The sequence below is a fragment of the Myxine glutinosa genome, chromosome 1, assembly GCF_964187855.1.
Source record: "Myxine glutinosa chromosome 1, kmMyxGlut1.1, whole genome shotgun sequence".
NCBI lineage: Eukaryota > Metazoa > Chordata > Myxini > Myxiniformes > Myxinidae > Myxine > Myxine glutinosa.
Window position 1 is genome coordinate 253,003,817 of NC_136261.1, and position 20,613 is coordinate 253,024,429.

The following is a 20,613-nucleotide window of genomic DNA, read 5'->3' on the forward strand; positions in this document are numbered from 1 at the left end:
ACGCAGTTGTGGGCCTGCACTTTCGCTGTTGGCTGCCTGGATCGATACACCATATGGACCGCAATGTTTGTGGCCACCCACAATGGACCGCAGCTCTTTTGCGGCCAAGCACCACCCGTGGAAGGACCTATGGGTCAACGTGGCACCTATGCCATAAAGGTGAACCACTGTTAATTAACACCAAGTGCACCACAAGAAGAGCAAGAGACACCTGCAGGGTTAGGGGTTGTCGAATTTATTTTTATTCCAATGAACAATGGTGACTGCACCGATTGGTGGTGGGGTGGTGCTTTTGATGCTCGGGAAGGGTGCTCTGCACGTTATTAAAGGCCGTCGGCCACAGAGCACTCGTGGGTTGGTGTATCGATGCTGGCAAGCGCGCTCTCTCTATGCATAACATCTGCATGTGTTCCTCCAAAAACAGGTCCTGGATCGTAGTGTAAATAGCAGCGTAGTCTTGTAAATAATGCTCCCTACCGGCTGTATGTGTAGTTTGCGAATTCTTTCCGGATTCGGTTATCCTGTGGGTGTGTTTCTGTGAGGAGAAGGGTGCAACGTCGCAGGGGGACATATTTACTCATTTGTGAATATCTGTAAAACTGTCGCACTCAGGGTAGAGTTAATAGTAGAGGGAACTACATTGCGTGCCACACTAAAGTAGGTAAAAATTTATCGGGTCGGGACGCCCCGAGGGTAGAGAAGGGTGCAATGTTGCGAATATGGAATTTGGCCTCCATATCCGCTTGTAAATATTCCCCTATTTTCTCCAATACTCCCCAACTTTCCCCAGTCCCCCATTCCCTAGTCCCATTGCATGTAAATAACAATCAGTAGAGCCGACCTTCCCCTTATTCCCCCATTAAATGTCGTGCCCAGGTCCACCGCACCACACGTAGACAACTTTCGGACATCTTCCTAGTTATTCTTAATCTATGTCAGTTAAGGCCTCGTTTCCATTAATTATGACTCTTCGTTGCACCAGAATGTGATTATATGGCACCAGTAGTGAGTTTAGGACCTTCCCATACCTCCTCCCATCTTCTTCCCCAAACAACAACAACAACAACAACTGCAGCTACAACAACAACAACAACAACAACTACAGCTACAACAACAACAACAACAACTACAAATACAACAACGGCGCGCGCGGGGAGTGTGCGTCCTCCCTCCGGCTCGGTTAGCCGCCATTATCCATGCGCCCCACGGGGTTACCACGAAGGGGCTGGCTGTCAGCTCCTCGTCAAGGGCGGAGCCTGGTAAACCCCCCCCGCACCCAATAAGAAGGGCGGACCGATTCCATCTGGGCGGAGCTAACGAGCCGAGGGCGTGTCACTCCCCGCCGGATATACGCAGCCGCTTGCCGGACGTGACGTCAGATGCGCCCCCAGCTTGAGACGACAAGACGCCACCTCGAGCGCTGAGAGACCTCCTGCATCTTTTGGGCCGCGCCATCCTGTCCCTGAGCACAAGGTGCACCTTGTGCTGGCCATCGAATACCCGCTTTCCTTGCCATCAACCCCCGTGTGAGTCAGTTTTTGTCCTGTTTCTCTGTGGTCTGTCGGGAATAATATAAGGTTGTGTCTAAGTGCCTGTCTTCCTATGATGTACCTCTTGTAGTTGTAATCTAACCTTCCGCCTTAATATAACCTCCTCCGGAGGTCTTGAGAACTGAACCCCTGGTGTCGTATTGTGTCATTATAACCCAGCCGGGTGTCTTCTCTTTCCTATTGAGCCAGCGTAGCGCGGCTTCGTCGACGTTCGAGTACAATCGGGTAATTTGTGCGGACACGACGGCCATTCCGCTCGGCCCACCTTAACATCAAAGTCGTGTCTGTAACAATATGTTAGTAATGACGACATCGGTTCCTTCATTATGACATGAAACGTGTTTTCGACAAGTATAACGCTTCATCCAATCAGTATGAATATTTTTTTCTCTGCAACGGCTGGTCTGATGGACATGAAATCTTCTCCGTAGGAGCAGCTCCTACTGTAGAATATTTTAATGATAATTATGACGTCATCGGTCACGTGGTACAGGCACTATCTTGGAAAAACCGAAAAATGTTGCACCTCTATTTCTCCAAACCACTCCATGGAAAAAATTTAGACGTGGCACATTGTAAAGAACTCCGAATTGGGAATAAGTGTTGTTAACGATGACATCATTGGTGCCTTCATTATGATGTCATAATTCGAGAAGTACAACGCTTGCTTGTTCTGATCAGTGTGAAAAATTTTTTTCTCTGCAACTGTTGGTCTGATGGACATGACATTTTCACCATAGGAGCATCTCCTCCTGCAGAATATTGTAATGATAATTATGACGTCATAGGTCATGTGGTACAGGTGTCATCTTGGAAAAATTTCACAGCTCTATATTTATGAAACCGCTCCATGGAAAAAATTGAAACATGGCTCATTGTTAAGTACTTCCAATGGGGAATAAGATATGTTAGTAATGACGACATCGGTTCCTTCATTATGACATCATAATTCGACAAGTATCACTTCATCCAATCAGTATGAATATTTTTTTCTCTGCAACGGTTGGTCTGATGGACATGAAATCTTCACCGTAGGAGCAGCTCCTACTGTAGAATATTTTAATGATAATTATGACGTCATCGGTCACGTGGTACAGGCGCTATCTTGGAAAAACCGAAAAATGTTGCACCTCTATTTCTCCAAACCACTCCATGGAAATTTTTTTAACGTGGCACATTGTAAAGAACTCCAAATGGGGAATAAGTGTTGTTAACGATGACATCATTGGTGCCTTCATGATTATGTTATAATTCGACAGGGTCAATGCTTAGTCTGATCAGTTTGAAATTTCTTGATCGTGATCTATGCAACAATTCTATTAGAGAATATAAATATATGATGTCATTGCTCACGTGGTTTGGCAGCCATATTGGATCAAAGAAAAAAGAAAACCTTTCAAAAACAGTAAAGTTGGCTTGCACCAAGTTGATTGTGTAGGGTAAGTATTCTATGAATACCCTCTCGTTAAAATCATTTTTTGTCGATTCTTGAAGACCAATTTGCTGATAACAGTCCAATGGAAGTCATGGACCACAAATTTCACTGTAGGACCTCCTAGTATTGTTGATTCAAATAATTTGCCATCTCTGAGCTTCACCTAGGCCCTGTTTTAAGAACAAAAATTGGTGATCTTGGGAGCACTCTGAAATCACCAAAGGTGACCCAAGATCACCTTTTATTTGCTCTTTGGAATGCAAACCAGGCTCATGGTGCCCCCAATTTGGTACACCTTGCAATGTGTTCTCGGGGCACTCTAAAATCACCAATTTTGTTCAATAAACGCAAACCTTTGCTGAGGCGCCTCTTCATTGGCACCTCAAGAAACGGAACTTCTGGTGAAAGATCCATCACTTTTCTTTTGCACGTCGGCCATTTCATTTGCAAGATTTTCAAGATTCATCCAGATATCGCCTCGCATCTTCCAGATGTAATAATCACAGTAATCTAAAGCAAAATATATATTTATATACTTACAATTCATTATATGATATTCTATCTTCTGGGCTTGAGATGAGGATGACTTACCCACGAAACCAAAATAAAAGTGTGTGCCAAAGAAAACGACACAGCGAGGATGAATCACACATTTTGAGCAGAAGACATTTGGATCACCTTTTCCTGCATTAAAAACCCTCGCTGCTAAGGCCAAAGGAAATCTTGGAACATCTATTTTGGGGTGCCCTGAGAGCTTCCCGAGATCATCTTTGTTAGATCACCTATAAATAAAGCCTGTCTTACACAGGCCAGAGTAACAGAGTCCGCCAATGGAGGTACACAACAATACCATTACCTTCTCCAAACATTGACCAGTTGAAATTGTTTTTCCAAGTTGATACCCCTTGCTGGGTGTGCAAAATTTCCTTGGTCTTGTGAAGAATGGAAAACACAGTTTGTGCACAGAGGATTCTTCCTCGATATCTCTGGATATATCTGGCCTCTATGAGACACTCCTTTGAAGAAAATTTGAATTTAATTCAATTTTGTTTTTTCACAAACAAAAATATTTTGTAGGTATGCTTAACTTTTCTCCATGTGTATATGTTGTAATTTATTACTTCCGCCACCGAAGGTGGATGGAGGTAATGTTTTCACCCCTGTCTCTTTGTTTGTCTGTCTGTTTGTTTGTTTGTTTGTTTGTCTGTTTGTCAGATCTGGATCTGGATACGAGAATTTTTAAAGTGATACTTCACCATAAAAAAAAAATAAAAATAACCACCTTTAGAGGCCATTTTTCCTCGCAAAGCGGGGGTTGGCCTTTTTCGGGAACCGTGGTTGTTGTTGTTTTTTGGTTCCCTTTTTGAAGCGATGTTTTACGGCCGGATGCCCTTCCTGACGCCAACCATTTTTGCCGCCTTTAACGACAAACAGGGAATTACCAGTGAACTGGTACTCAATTAGCCGACCTCGGAAGGATGACAGGCTGAGTCAACCCCCCTGGCGTTAATTCAGCGATCGACCGGGATTCGAACCCAAGATCCTAGGTATCCTAAGCCGGCACCCTAGCCGCTAGCCCAACACCAATGGTGATACTTCACCATTGAGAGAGCAAAAAACGATATATAGCAGGATATCTCAAAAAGTTATGGATGACTTATGACAAAGCTTGGTGGATGAGTTGGGTAAGTGACAAAACTAAGCCGATTAGATTTTGGTTCAGGTCCGGATCCAGATCCGACCCATCAGTGGGATACAAAACGTAAACTGTTCAGCCTGGCAGAGATATGCTCTCTACTGAGTGCCGTTCTAGTTGCTGACTTTTATTATTAAAAGTGATCAAAATAAATGCATACATTTTTCCAAAAGATGTTAACTTTGAATGTAAAGTTATCTCTCTCACCAGCAATGTTATTCACTCTTGTTATTTCGCACTATTGACAGATGCAGCGCAGCTGTTAATGCTCAAATCTGCTCTGAAAGTGTATTTGATCCAAAATAGTTTCTTTCCAGATGTGAACTTTCTCCGTTTCTTATATTTCTGGCTATGGTGATTCAAAAAGACGCCGAATTCCTCTTGTCCCATAGTGGGTTTCAGCTGAAGTCAGCCAAGTTTTATGCCCCACTCCAGCAGAGAGCCACGTCTCCTTTGGCGGTAACTCAGGACCACACACAGGACCACATAAGGTTCACCGCACTCCAGAAGCACAACCGCATCCCATGGGTGAAATTCAATGGCCAGAGAACGTAAAACATAAAACCACTTAATAAAGTTTCATGCGCATACACTAGTTGCTGGTTTTGGCATAATGCGTATGCATTACATTCGTAGACATTTGTGGATCAAATTTATTTGAGGATTCTCCTGGAGGTTTCTTTGAGAATGTTGATCTTTCATATGAACATGAGGTTGCAGAACCTTGAGACAAGAAAAACGTCTTGAAGCAAACAAAACGTTCAAATAATTGTTTATCAATCATAATTCCGATTCACTGACAAAGGAAAGAACATGGTTCTATGTCACCTCACTAGCTGGGATACACCTCCTTTTACTTTCTAGAAATATGTTTTATTCTACTGGATTATCCAGGTTTCCTATTCTATTGCTCGAGAGATGTGTTCTACTAAAAGCATGCCTGTGAAATAGATTTAAAATATTCAAGATTGATGAGATGCTGTTTCCAGAAGCTGCAGAACTGCTTGGTGTGTCCAAAAGTCTTTGAAGTTCATACTTTGATTTAAAAGACACCATCTCTGACAGGATATGATGCAGAAATAGTGCACTTCCTTTGAGCTGTCGAGTGTGGGTTAAATTTCTCACCCGACTATAAATTATCGGATTGGTGTTTTACAATTGGTGTATTGTGTCACAATGCCTGCTGTCCCTTGGATGGACGTTACGCTGGGTGTTCTGTCTGCTAGCATTAGTTAGTGGAAGATAAATATCCCATGGTGTATTTTGCAAAGAGTATGCGGTTATCACCAGCACCGAACAAATGACAAATTGTAGCTACAACTATAGCTCTAAAAGGTACAACTCTTGATTTTGAACTCTGACACCGCATTACCCATCACTGACAAATGGTCCATGGCAAGTATTGTGGGGATAAGTAATAACATTGGATGTTCCAAAAAGACGTGGACAAATTTGGTTGTTTATATATTTAGTACCACAAACGATACAACGATACCCTTTGTTTTACATAATACAGAAACTCATAGTTTTCTTTATTTTCAGGTCTGGTGGTTTAATGTAAAGGGAAATGGCGACTCCACAGGAGAAATCTCAGTGCGTTGAATGGTTCATCGAGATGAGAGCTGACACACAAATTCAGCGTCATTTCCGTAAAACGTATAGAAAGAATCCGCCATTGCGGACCAGTATCAGAGAGAAGTACAAGCGGTTGAATGCTTCTGGAAGTTGTCAGAAACACAAGAACTGGTCGACCAAGCACAAGTGTAGCAGACGTTGAATGAGTGCGTGAAACATTTCAACAACGTCCCAGAAAATCAATCCGACCCACGTCCAGAGAACTGGGACTACCAACCACCACTGTACACAGGATTTTGCATAAAAGACTGAAGCTTTATGCCTATAAGGTTTAGATTCTGCAGGAACTCAAACCAAATGATGTACCCAAACGCAAACGCAAGGCATGACTCATATAAAACTGTATGAGTTTCGGTGTCATATAAACTAAAGGGTATTGTTGTATCATTTGTGGTTCTAAATATATTTACAACCAAAAATTGGCCGTGTCTTTTTGGAACATGCTGTATTAGGCAAGGCCGACAATCTGTATTGCCATGCTTGTGCGTGCACGTGTATATGTGTTTTCTTGTTTCAAACATAAACCTATATACAGCACACAGACCTATAGCCAATCGAACATATATAGCACCATGACATGCAGGGATCTGTGGGTTCTTTGAATATACATGTGTCAGGAGAGTGTTGCTCAGCACAATTATTGCCAACACAGCAAAGTGGATGCAAAAAACAACAGTATGCTATCATATATTTTATTGTACACACAAATAAAACAAATTCGGTTTAACACTAAGGAGCAAAAACAAATCGATGTTACATTTAGGTCTATTGTTGGTTCACGAGTTATCAAGTGACCACTATATTCGTCATGTGTGTGTGTCTGTCTGTCTGTGTGTGTGTGTGTCTGTCCGCAGCATAACTACCTGATGATATCATCCGATCTTGATGAAACTTGGGTGGGAGGTTGATATCATGATCTAGTTGTGTTCTGCCGAGAGTGGGCGTATTGCGCCTATTGTGGGCGAAGCCACGCCCGAAAAAGATGTCTTTTTAGGGGGTAATCGAGTTCAAGCTACATCTTCTCCGAAGGGTTTGGTGGAATCTGACAGGGGTTTCGATATTTGGTTAGGCCAATGTCATGTGTCGAGCTCCACGGAGCTAGATTTATCATTATTTATTTTTTTCATTTTATTTATTTATTTATTTATTTATTATTATTATTTTTTCTCATTTCATTTTTTTACCGAATTTTCGGTATTGTGTTGTTAACTAACCTCATAACTGATTATACATTATTTTCTATCTCATTTCAAGGTCATTAACCTTCGTTTTGACATTTCCAGGCCTTGCCTGTCCGGGCTTGTTTCGGTTATAGTCCGTCCTTTGTCATTGAATACCGTGAAATGGGGTGAATAGGGACAGCAAGGTGAATAGGGACACGAACTGAAAAAAAGTTCGGAAACTCTTTTCGCTGAAAATTGATAACCATACTGATTTGTTGATATTTGGGTTGAAAGTGTTCTCTTGTTTTTTTAAAAAGCAACTTATAGTCCCTATTAACCCCATATATGGGTTAAATAGGAATAAATAGGATTTTTATGGCTGTCCCTATTCACCCCGTTTTACGGGTGAATAGGGACAGTCACTAATACAAAAAAATAATAAACAAGAAATAGGGACAGTTTGGAGAAACTTTTTATCCCATATTTTTTTTCATTGGCACCGTGGTTTATATTATGGGTGCATAGTATGTGCATCCATCTGAGCTATCAATTTAGCAACAAGTTGGAAACTCAGGATTGTTTCTTGATTCGACTCACACTTCATGATTATTAAGTTGATTTTTTTCTAAGCTTCATTTTATGTACTGTTGTGTAATGCGTATATCTGTAGAAACCAATGTTGATAACAATTAAGAATTTACTTTTTGTGACATCTATTATGATAAAATAACCAATATGAAGAAACAAGAACCACCTTTAGAGGCCATTTCCCCCCGCAGAGCAGGGGTTGGCCTTTGTCAGGCACCGTGGTCCCCTTTTATGAGGCAATGTTTTATGGCCGGATGCCCTTCCTGCCGCCAGCCCTGTTAGTCGCCTCTTGCGACACACAGGGAATTACTAAGTGAACTGGTACTCAATTTGCCGACTTCGGAAGGATGACAGGCTGAGTCAACCCCCCTGGCGTTAATTCAGCGATCGACCGGCATTCAAACCCAGGATCCTAGGATCCTAAGCCAGCACCCTAACCGCTAAGCCAACACCAGGCCTAAAATAACCAATATGGATGGGATAAAAGTCTCTTTGTGAATTGAGCTCATGTTTGACAGATTAAACAGTCAGTTTTGTGAAAAAGGGAAAAAAGGTCTGAAAAAGGGAAAATGGGTTTTAAAAAAAGGAAAGGGAAAAAGGGAAAAAGTCTTCAGGGGAACCATCTCTTTTGTAATCCATACCAGTGATGTTACCATTGAGAAAATTTGTGGAAGGCCTATATGTAGGTTTCTTCCCCCATGTGATAGGTGAAGGGGATTTTTGTCCCCTTGATACCTCCTATATCAGATAGGAACACCAAACAAGGCAACCTAACTATAACTTAAATGAGAATTACAGATGAAGAAATAATAAGACTTTACATATTGCCTATGGATGTTGAAGATGGGCAGAGGAGCAATTTAATGAAGAAGAAGGGAATTTAAAAAAGTAGAAAGATAAGTGAGTGGGGAAGGAGGAGGAAAAGAAGGCTCGGGGAGATAAAAGGAAAAGGTAAGAGAAGATTAATTAATGGGACACGCGACATGAGAATGTCAGCTGCGGGGGTGTGTTGAGTCAAAACTTCCACCATTTTGTGCATATGTTAAAAAGTTTAATGTATATGTTCTTTCCAAATGAATTAATGATAAATGAAGAATACCAATAGATAGGGAGATGTCGGTAATGTTCTAGGCATTGTGTGCCAGTTAAATACTTATAGTGAGCCTTTGTAATACCCTACTCAACACAACGAGAGGGTGCCTCAGGGGGGCTCAATTCACTTTTAAGTAGTTAAGGAAACTAAATTTCAATTCTAGTTAGTGAGTGAAATGTCAAAACAATACCATATTATGTACCGGTAGGTGTAAAATATCAAAGGACTTGTATATTGTGTCCTTGTATATCTTTAAAATAACTTTCATATACATGAGAAATGTAAAATTGCAACTGGTAGGGTTATGTAGAGTATAATTAAATTGAAATAAAATAAAGATTGTTCATATAAAAAAAAAATTCCGGAATTTTACCACCATTGACACAGTGGCTTTTACATCACTTTGTTTAACACACGACATTAGTTATTCGTGCATGTTGTTTGTGTCCTTTATAACATCATTAAAAACTATGTTTCAAGCAGCGCATGCTCATTGATTGGTTCCATGTGATTCCAGATGTGCGTGTATTTCGGGCCTGTTGCACCTTCTAATATCGTTCCTTGATCTGCAGGTCACAGAACATCATCACATTTAATTTTAAAATCGTCTCATGTTGAAAATAGAGCAATCTATCACACATACATTCTTGAACAGAATTTTCTACAGAGCAATTGATGATTCAAGAATGGTGAACAAGGTATGCATATTATCAAACTGATTGAAATAACAGATAGCAATAAGTAATCAGGACAGGATGACCTTTGTCGAGTCGGTAAGTTATTGCAGGCACCCTGAACCCAAAAAAATAAAAAAAATGCCTGTCACCTTCTGTCAAATGTCAGGCCTGGCCAACTGGTTCGTGAAAGACTCGGGCCGAAAGTGTTTTTTTTTTTGTTTTTTTTTGTATACTGAATCGAGGCTCGTGAAAGAGCTGACATTTACTTCACAAACAAATCAACCAGACAAACAAAATATATAAAAAGAGGGAGCGGAAGACAAGAGAAGGGGAAGCACACAAACACTTGAGAACACACAACATTTAAGAGCAGGGAGATGTGTGGGAGGGAGAGGGCTTGGGGGGAGGAGGCGTGGGAAGGGGGGGGGGGGGGTGGGAGAAGTATAAAACACAAGGACACCAAAGACTTCCAGGACAGAAGTTGGTATTTCAAAAAAGTGGAATTGGGGTGAAATTAGCGGGGCCAGTGGCCAGTGTTGGCCAGTGTTCCCTGGCCAACCCCACAAGAGGGTAGGGATAATTGGGGTCATGCTTGTAGATCCAGTAATCAGAAAACTGAAGTGACATGGATTAGATTAGATGATCCTTCAGTATATTGTGATGCGCAGACCTCTGAGTTAAGGCTGGGTTTGATTCCGAAGTGGAATTGTGTTACGAAGCATCCTTCCCTTTTTGAGTAGGTTGTTTTTTTTATTGGTATGCCAGCAATCTTTTGTTGACTGCATTTTCTCCATATGCAATGTAGATTAGACGGATTTCTGAGAAATGTGAATGTTCGGTGCATTTTGGGGTAAAAGTTGTGAACCTCACTTTTTAACATAATTAGGGTATGCTGAATTCGATTAATGCGGTTCCCAAGCCGAATTTTGAGTTTTTGACCTAATTAGCATAAACAAAATGGCCGCAAAATTGCCATTTTTGGACAATTTCTTTGAACAAGCATTTATATATCACGTATATACATGCAGCTCTTTTACTTTAACTTTACAACTTTTACCCCAAAATGTACCTATACGCTTATACATGGCCTTTTTCATAAATCAGTCTGGTCTATATTATGGTTGGCGACATATTGAAAGAGACATTCAAATTGATATTGAAATCGGACACTATAAAATGGGAAATGGTTTTAATAAGACAATGTTTCATACAACCATTTATTCTAAAATTAAGTATACATGGCCATGAAGCACAAACATTCAGGAATGTCACACATGTTGTTTTACCAAACTACATCAAATTCATACAAGGGGTCTGATCATCACTTTGTTGCTGCCAGGCACACATTGATGTGCACCTCAACTCTGAATAGCGACATTTGCAGCGTCGAGTTTTACATTGCTTCTGGCATGCACAACAAATCATCTCGAGGCAACTTTCTGGGATTGGACTCCGTGACATCAGAATAGGCTCTAGTCCTGAATCACCACGTTTCCGTCCCATTTCCACAGGTTCCACCAAGGTCAGGTATGGCACAACGAGCATTTCTCCATACCATGGCTTGATAGTGTACTCGCATCAAATAGAAATGAAGAGCATCACTTGTCGGTGACATTGCTTCTGGTTTACCAGTCTTGGAGAACAACATATGTCGTGCTGAATCAACAGAGGTTGTTCTGTGCACATTATATATTCTGCAGACGAACGCTTCTGCAGATTTGATTGTCTGCTCTGTGAATTCACCAATGCCCAAGTTCTTCAGCAGTTTATTCAAAACTCAAAACAATCCCTCAAAATTTGGCTTGGGAACCGGGTTAATCGAATTCAGCATACCCTAATTATGTTAAAAAGTGAGGTTCCCAACTTTTACCCCAAAATGCACCGTGAAGCTTACATATGGCCTTTTTCCATAAATCCGTCTAGTCTAATGCAATGGATGACGTCTTCATGGTCTATTTTATAGAGCAATGGTCTTCATTTTCACAAGTTCATTTTTAATGAAATACAGAAAGATTTTTCTAATATGGAGTATGTACTATAAAAACAAAAACAAAAACAAATGTGTAGGTACCATGACATTTACTCTTAAAAAGAATACAAAAATACATACGCATATACTCACACTTGGCACCTTTCAAACAAACATAAACAAGCATTGTCACCATGCAACTTGGCTGGGTGTTGGTAACTCTCTCACCAGCCATGGAATTTCAGCAAATTACTTATGTGACTCCATGGGACTGACTCAATCCGTGAACTTCCCAACCAGGATTTCTCCAAATGGCAAATCCTCCCTTCTGAAATTGGTGATGACTAACATTCCTGCAAATGTCTCCTGCTCCTCCTCTGCTCCAATTGGTTCATCTGATTATACATACGTATCTCTGGGTATTCTCAGAGAGCCGACTCAATGCTGGCAAGTCTGGCAGTTCAATCAAGCAAATCTGTAGGGACTGCAATCAACCATCTCTCTTCAGGACTGGTCTCCCACATCTACTGCCCCTGATGTTAATTCAGCCTGGGAATTCTTCCACAAAAACCAGCTCTTTCTCATGCATAGATTCATCCCATCTCATGTTCAATTCTCTTACCATTCTTCCCACCCATGGTACACTGAATCCTGTAGTGAGGCTGTTGCTCTGAAACAACTTCCCTTCTCTTTCTGGAAGGCAAAGCCAAATGAAGGCAATTTCATTGCTTTCCAAAGAGTCAGCATCAAGTGAGTGTCCACTCTCAGGAGAGCCAGAAAACAACATCTGTCCAACATCAAGAATAAACTTTCAAACTTGTCTCCCTCCTCTAAAACCTGGTGGTGCCTTGTTAAATCTGTCTCTGGGGTATGCTCCCCTTCCATCCCTTAAACCCTTACCTCTCTTCAAATGGCACCACAGCTAACTCCGCTCATTAGAAAGCTGAATGCCTCAATTCTGTGGTGTTTCCCTCCAAATATTGTGTCCCCAATCCCTCACTCTCGGTTCCCATCCTTCCCTGTCATATCCAACTGCTCCTGGACTCTATATTTTGCACCTGAGAAGATGGAGAAGGTTCTTTCAACCCTGAACTCTGACTGTGCTAATGGACCGGATGGCATCAGCTCATGTGTCCTAAAATCCTGCTCAGCTAGTCTTGCACATCCTCTCTCTGCCCTTTTCACCCTGTCATTTGTTCTAGGTCATCTTCCACCTACTTGGAAATCTGCCAACATCACTGCACTACATAAAAAGGTACAAAAACTGGTCCCCTCAACTACAGACATATCGGCTTACTTCCAATCATCAGCAAGGTCATTGAATCCATCATCTCAATTGATATGAAAACCTTTCTTTTCTCCAACAATCTCATCTCAGATCACCAACTTGGTGTCACACCAGTTCACTCCACCTTGGACATGCTGCTTATACTCAACCAACAATGGATGGAGGCCCTCAATTTCAGACATGAGATCAGGGCCGTCTTTATTGGCATATCTTGTGCTTTCAATACAGTCTGGCAACTTGCATTGCTCTCCAAACTCTCCGCCTATGCCATCCAAGGTCAACTCATATAAGGCTTGCTGACTTCCTCTACTCTCGTAGCCAATGTGTGGCACTCAACAGAATCTTTTCATCTCCTCTCCCTGTCAAGTGTGTCCCAACGCAGTGATCTGGAGCCAGTCCTGTTCCTTATCTTCATCAATGATCTCTCTGACTCTCTGGAAAATCCTCTTTTTGCTGATCATCTATTTTCTGGAAAAATCCATCTAAAAATCATCTATTTGCTAATAATAATAATAATAATAATAATAATAATGCATTTATTTTATATAGCGCTTTTCAGGAAGCCCAAAGACGCTTTGACAGAGTGCAAAACATAATGCATAGCAAAACATAAAAACAATTGCAAAAAAGAAGAATCAATAGGGAAATATTTAAAGCAAAAGGAGGGAGAAGGAGAGGAGAGTGTCAGGGGTTAGATGCTGTGGGTTAAATGTTGAATGCAGTGTTGAACAGGTGGGTCTTGAGTGATGTTTTGGAAGGAGAGGGTTTGGTCAAAGATGATGCCAAGATTCCGGATGTGAGGGGAGGTGGATACTGGGATACCGTCGATGTTGAGGGCAAAGTTATGGGTGGATTTTATGAGCGTTTTTGGGCCAATGATGATTATTTCAGATTTATCATAGTTAAGTTTGAGGAAGTTGATTTGAAGCCAGGATTTTATTTCAGTGATGCAGTTTGTCAGGATAGAGTGGGTGGCGGTGGTGAAGATGGACTTGGTGGAGATGAAAAGCTGGATGTCATCGGCGAAGCAGTGGAATTGGAGACCATGACGGCGGATTAAGTGACCGAGGGGGGACAGGTAAAGGATGAAGAGGAGGGGGCCAAGAACTGAACCTTGGGGGACACCTTGGGGGAGGGGAGCAGTGGGGGATTTGCAGTTATTGATGGAGATGAACTGGCGTCTGTCAGAGAGGTATGATTTAATCCAAAAGAGGGCAGTGCCGGTAATGTTAAAGGTGGTTTCAAGTCGGGTGAGGAGGATGGTGTGATCGATGGTGTCAAAGGCGGTGCTGAGGTCGAGGAGGATGAGAATGTTGAGGTTGCCAGCGTCAGAGGAGAGGAGAAGGTCGTTGGTGATTTTGAGGAGAGCAGTTTCAGTACTGTGGTTGGAGCAGAATCCGGATTGGAATGTTTCATACAGGTTATTGGCAGAGAGGTGATGTTTGAGTTGAGTGGCTACAGCGCGTTCCAAAACTTTTGACAGAAAGGGTAGGTTGGAGATGGGTCTGAAGTTATTTAGGGTGTCGGGGTTTAGTCCAGGTTTTTTCAGAATGGGGGTAACAGCAGCAATTTTGAGGGACGGTGGGACGATGCCTGTAGACAGGGAGGAGTTTATTGTTGCAATGATAAGTGGAGAGAGAGCAGGAAGGGAGGCCTTGACAAAGCTGGAGTGGATGGGGTCAAGAGTGCAGGTGGCAGTTTTCATTCCTATGAGGAGTTCAGAGAGGTCAGTAGGGGAGACTGGGGAGAATTGAGACAGGGGATGGCAGGATAAGGGGGGGCAGGTGGTTTGAGGGGGAGCGGGTGCAGCGGTGGTCAAGCTGTTGTAGATGTTTTCAATTTTGCGTTGGAAGAATGAAAGGAAGGAGATGCAGTTGTCTACTGTGAATGACTGGGTGGTGGTATTCAGGGGGCTGAGGAGTTTGTTTATTGTAGAGAAGAGTGCTTTTGGGTTTCCGGAGCCAGAGTGGATAATTTGAGAGTAGTAGGCGGAGCGGGCATGGGAGAGGGCATCTTTATAGTGTTGTAGGTGGTCCTTGTAGGCCTGGGAGTGAACTGTGAGACCTGTTTTATTGCGGAGTCTTTCAAGTTGGCGAGCACGAGTTTTCATCAGGTGGAGTTCAAGGGTAAACCAGGGAGCAGAATGGGTGAAAGAAACTGTTTTGGTTTTCATAGGCGCAAGCTGGTCAAGGCAGGAGGAGAGAGTGTGGTTGTAGTAGTCAGTGAGGTCAGAAGGGGTGTGGAGTTCAACGAAGGGAGAAGTGGACATTTTTTCAGAGAGGGTGGATGAGAATGAGGTAGGTGAAAGAGCGTTTAGCTTACGGAAGTTGATAGTGCGATAATGCCTTGGTGCTGGGGTGGGGATGTTGATGGTCAGAGTGACGGCTAAGTGGTCAGAGAGAGTGAGGTCGGAGCTAGAGAGATGGTGCAAAATTAGTCCAGTAGAGCAGACAAGGTCCAAAATGTGACCACGGTTATGGGTAGGAAAGATGACATGTTGAGTGAGGTTAAAGCAGGTGAGTAAATCAGTGAAGTCAGTGGTTATCGTGGAGTCAGTGGTCAAGCGCGTCAGTCTAATGACTCCACCATCTGCCGTGACATCCCTCATCCTTCAAGCAGGCAGGCTGCAGCCTCTTTCCGTCTCTTCAGACCTTGAAAAAAATCACAACATGCTCAAACACTTGGAATGTGTCTTTCAATCCTGACAAAACTCACACTCTCATTATCTCTCTCTGAAAGGACTATCTGGCAAACCCTCCTATCTGCTTTCTTCGCAAACCTCTTGAGGAGCTTCAGTCATTCAAACTCTTAAGTCTCACTATCAGCCATAATCTTTCTTGGGAAAACCACATTTCACCCTTGGCTTTCAAAGCCAGCCACTGACTGTGCATCCTCCATCATACAAGGCCCTTCCTTTGCATCCATAAACTCTTATCTACCAACAAGGCCTTCACTTCAACTTGCTGGAACACTGCTCTCCCCTCTGGGTTGACTCACATGCCTCCCATCTTGCTCAACTTGACTCTATGGAAACTATCATTGCATCAAGGCCATCAAGATCATTGCAATCTTCTGCGATGAAGCTGCGTCTATGGGCTTATCACTTCGGCATTGCAGACAGGTCGATAGTCTCTCTGCATTCTACCATCTCCTTTCTGGTCTTGCACCTTTGCTCTTTCCATGCTTCGTGCCCCGTCCCCAAGGTTTCTGCAGGGCACACATGGTCCACCATCAACCCTCTTCCGGAGAAACTAAAATCCAGGATCACTGCTCACCTCCACTCATTTGTTCCTCTTTTTCCGACCTGTGGAATCGACTTCCACATCCTCTTCAATCTCATTCTTCCCTCCATGTCTTTTATGTCTTTTTACTTTGATTGGTTTTGCGATAAATACATGCCCATTTGCCTTTGATTTTTCTTTGGTGAAATAAGAGCTGTAAATAACGTGCTTTACACCATTGCTTTGTAAAGAAATAGTTGTGCATTTTCCATCTGTTTTGTTCTTGTCCTTTCTTCCATTGATCAGACACGGGGTGAGCATAATGGATAGCCGGGAGTTCTACCCCCACTGTTCGCTTCAGTAGTGTTTAGCCAGTATTCACTCATGGCTCACTCGACCATGGTGGTAAAGTAGTTTGAAGATCGGTGAACGCTGAGGGCACGTTCCTTAGCTGAGGTGATCAGGTCACCAACAGGTAACACAGCATAAAGACAAGGGGACCCTTTTAGACCTGATTATCCCAACCAACATCCACATTGTTTTCCGTGGTCTGGTGGCCTCAGACCTGGAGGTGTGGGAGCGGTTCTGAAGAACCCCCTCATGGTAACCTCAATATATATTGTTATGGCCCGGGGTTCGGGTCTACTACGAGGGGGTTAGCCTCCGTTCCCTCCCGAACTTACCGGACCTGAGGCTGCCACGCATGAATGACTTCGTACTTCGGCAGGTTGCGAACCAGCAACTATGAATGCCAATTGGTCCGTCGCACAATAGCAGGGTCCATCGTATAACTCCGCTTACTTGTACCACGTGCCGGTTTCAATCGGGGAACATACCTTCCCTCTGGCGGTGTACCACTTTCTTTTGTGCCTGGATGAAAATTTAGAAGGCCGAGCAACCGTTGGTGCCCGCCAGGTTGATACTAATTTTGTTACGGCCGATCGTTATTCTGGGTGCGAGTTCTGCGCAATGGCGGACCAATGAAAGAAAAGACATTCACGGACAGAGTGAAAGGAAATGTTTAACGATTTGATTTATTTACAAATATGTTCAGTGCAACTTATCGGGAGGAAAGAAAAAAGGACAAGAGGCAGAAATGTAGCTTATTCTATGCCTTATGACGATTACTACGAATAAACACAACAAGGACACCCATCACACATTCACGGGGGAGGAGGGTGCGGGAACGAACGTTGGGATCCTGTTAGCAAAATGGTTACAATTTTACCAGATGCTTCTCTCAACAACCTTTGTCTGGACCTAACCAACGATCACCAGGCCGGAAAATGGCAGTCCCCAACATGAGCAGGCAAAGGCGATCCCCAGCATGAACATGAGCAGGCAAAGGCGATCGTCAGCACAAACTTGAGCAGGTAAAGGCAATCCTCAGGACGAGTGGAGCAGGCAAAGGCACGTACAGGGAGAGTCCAGGTCATGCACACGTGCAGCGGGAAGGAGAGTCCGATGAACCCGTGCACTGAGAGCAATCAACACGTGCAAAACTAACAAAGTCCAAGGCTTTTCTGTCATGTACACGTGAACCAAGAGTGAGTCCAGCAGCCAACAGAGAGCAGGGAGAGACCGGCCAAGAGAGTGAATCACGTGCAGAGACCTGTGAGAGGGTCCAGCCTCGAGCCCATGTGCACAGCCAACAAAGTCCAAGGCCAAGCGACAGTAATGCAGGCACTCTGGAGGCCTTTGGCCTGTCTTCTGTCCTTCAAGACCCTGAATCAACAACTGTGGATGCAATCCTGGTGCATCTGCCTGGCCGAACATCCCTTATGAGTCAAGGGCCTGTCTTTCTCTCCCGAACACATAAAGACATACTGACCCGAAATAAGGGGAGGGGCTAAGATAATGATCTACTATGAAATAACTATTCTCAGGGACCTGTATGGTGGTTGCCATTACTTCTTAGCGGTTTCCCAAAACCGCATCAATATATATGTGTGGTGGTTGCCATTACTTCTTAGCGGTTTCCCAAAACTGCAACAATATATGTGTGTGTATGTAAAAAAAAAAAAGAAAAAGAAAAAGAAAAAGTTTTTTTTATATCTATATATATTGTTACAGACACGACTTTGATGTTAAAGTGGGCCGAGCGGAATGGCCGTCGTGTCCGCACAAATTACCCGACTATACTCGACGTTGACGAAGTCGCGCTACGCTGGCTCAATAAGAAAAAGAAGACACCCGGCTGGATTACAATCACACAATACGACACCAGGGGTTCAGTTCTCAAGACCTCCGGAGGAGGTTATATTAAGGCGGAAAAGGTTAGATTACAGGGGCTAGAGGTATATTACAGGAAGACAGGCACTTAGACACACTCTTATATTAACCCCGGACAGACGACAGACACACGGGACAAAATGCTGACTCACACGGGGATTGATGGCAAGGAAAGGCAGGTAGCGATGGCTCAAGGTGCACTCTTGGCTCAAGGCAGAATCGACTCGGTCCGGTCCAGAGATGCGGGGAGGTATCGTCGCGCTGGGGGTGGCGGTGGCTTCTCTCTCCAGTCTCCAAGCTGAGGCGCATCTCTCGTCACATCCGGCGCGTGGCCGCGTATATCCGGCGGGGAGTGACACGCCCTCGGCTCGTTAGCTCCGCCTCGTGGAATCGGCACGTTGCTTCTCATTGGGTGCGTGCGGGGGGTTTACCAGGCTCCGCCCTTGACGAGGAGCTGACAAGGAGCCCCTTCGTGGTAACCCCGTGGAGCGCATGGTCTGGAGCTAATCGAGCCGGTGTGAGGACGCATCCTCCCCCGCTCCGCCGCCATCTCCTCTGTTGTTGTTGTAATTGTTGTTGTAGTTGTTGTTATTGTTGTTGTTTGGGGAAGAAGATGGGAGGAGGTATGGGAAAGGTCCTAAACTCACTACTGATGCCATATAATCACATTCTGGTGCAACGAAGAGTCATAATTAATGGAGACGAGGCCTTAACTGACATAGAATAAGAATAACTAGGAAGATGTCCGAAAGTTGTCTACGTGTGGTGCGGTGGACCTGGGCACGACATTTAATGGGGGAATAAGGGGAAGGTCGGCTCTACTGATTGTTATTTACATGCAATGGGACTAGGGAATGGGGGATCGGGGAAAGTTGGGGAGTATTGGAGAAAATAGGGGAATATTTACAAGCGGATATGGAGGCCAAATTCCATATTCGCAACATTGCACCCTTCTCTACCCTCGGGGCGTCCCGACCCGATAAATTTTTACCTACTTTAGTGTGGCACGCAATGTAGTTCCCTCTACTATTAACTCTACCCTGAGTGCGACAGTTTTACAGATATTCACAAATGAGTAAATATGTCCCCCTGCGACGTTGCACCCTTCTCCTCACAGAAACACACCCACAGGATAACCGAATCCGGAAAGAATCCTCAAACTAAACATACAGCCGGTAGGGAGCATTATTTACAAGACTACGCTGCTATTTACACTACGATCCAGGACCTGTCTTTGGAGGAACACATGCAGATGTTATGCATAGAGAGAGCGCGCTTGCCAGCATCGATACACCAACCCACGAGTGCTCTGTGGCCGACGGCCTTTAATAACGTGCAGAGCACCCTTTCCCAGCATCAAAAGCACCACCCCACCACACAGTCAGCACCATCCGGTGCAGTCACCATTGTTCATTGGTATAAAAATAAATTCGACAACCCCTAACCCTGCAGGTGTCTCTTGCTCTTCTTGTGGTGCACTTGGTGTCAACTAAAAGTGGTTCACCTGTATGGCATAGGTGCCACGTTGACCCATAGGTCCATCCCCGGGTGGTGCTTGGCCGCAAACGAACTGCGGTCCATTGTGGGTGGCCACAAACATTGCGGTCCATATGGTGTATCGATCCCGGCAGCAAACAGCGAAAGTGCAGGCCCACAACTGCGCAGCCAGCACCTCTCTCTCCTCTCTCTCTACCCCAAAGCCAGATCCTCGGAGGTGGGAGACAAAAGAAGAAACAAGTGAGTAAGGTGGTAAGGGCGCAAAAGTGCACGCAATACAAGATGATGCACACTGGGGGCACATGGGAACCAGGTGAGACAGGTACGTTCCTATCGTACGCCCCCCCCCCCACCAGGTAACCTACATGGCCCCTCCCTTACCCCTTACTGTATCCACAAAACACAACACTACCCATAAACATCTACTTTACAAATCAACAAACATCCCTACTGTCTTCCCCGTTCCTCCCATAAACCAAATTCGTCTTCTCTCCCTCCTAACCAATCAAATTTGCCATTTTCAACTCTCATCAAAATTTGCCATTTTCAACTCAACATCAAAATTTGCC

The 20,613-nt window shown here is 43.8% G+C and overlaps 1 protein-coding gene across 1 annotated transcript in view; it reads right to left on the minus strand.

Annotated features, from left to right (window-relative positions):
• Positions 1 to 9,096: 9,096 nt before the first annotated feature.
• GCHFR (GTP cyclohydrolase I feedback regulator) overlaps positions 9,097 to 20,613 on the minus strand; it is a 65,771-nt gene continuing 54,254 nt past the window's right edge. Inside the window, exon 5 of the mRNA XM_068130163.2 lies at positions 9,097 to 9,726. The gene's annotated coding sequence lies outside the window, so the exon portion shown is untranslated. The remainder of the gene's footprint in view (positions 9,727 to 20,613) is intronic.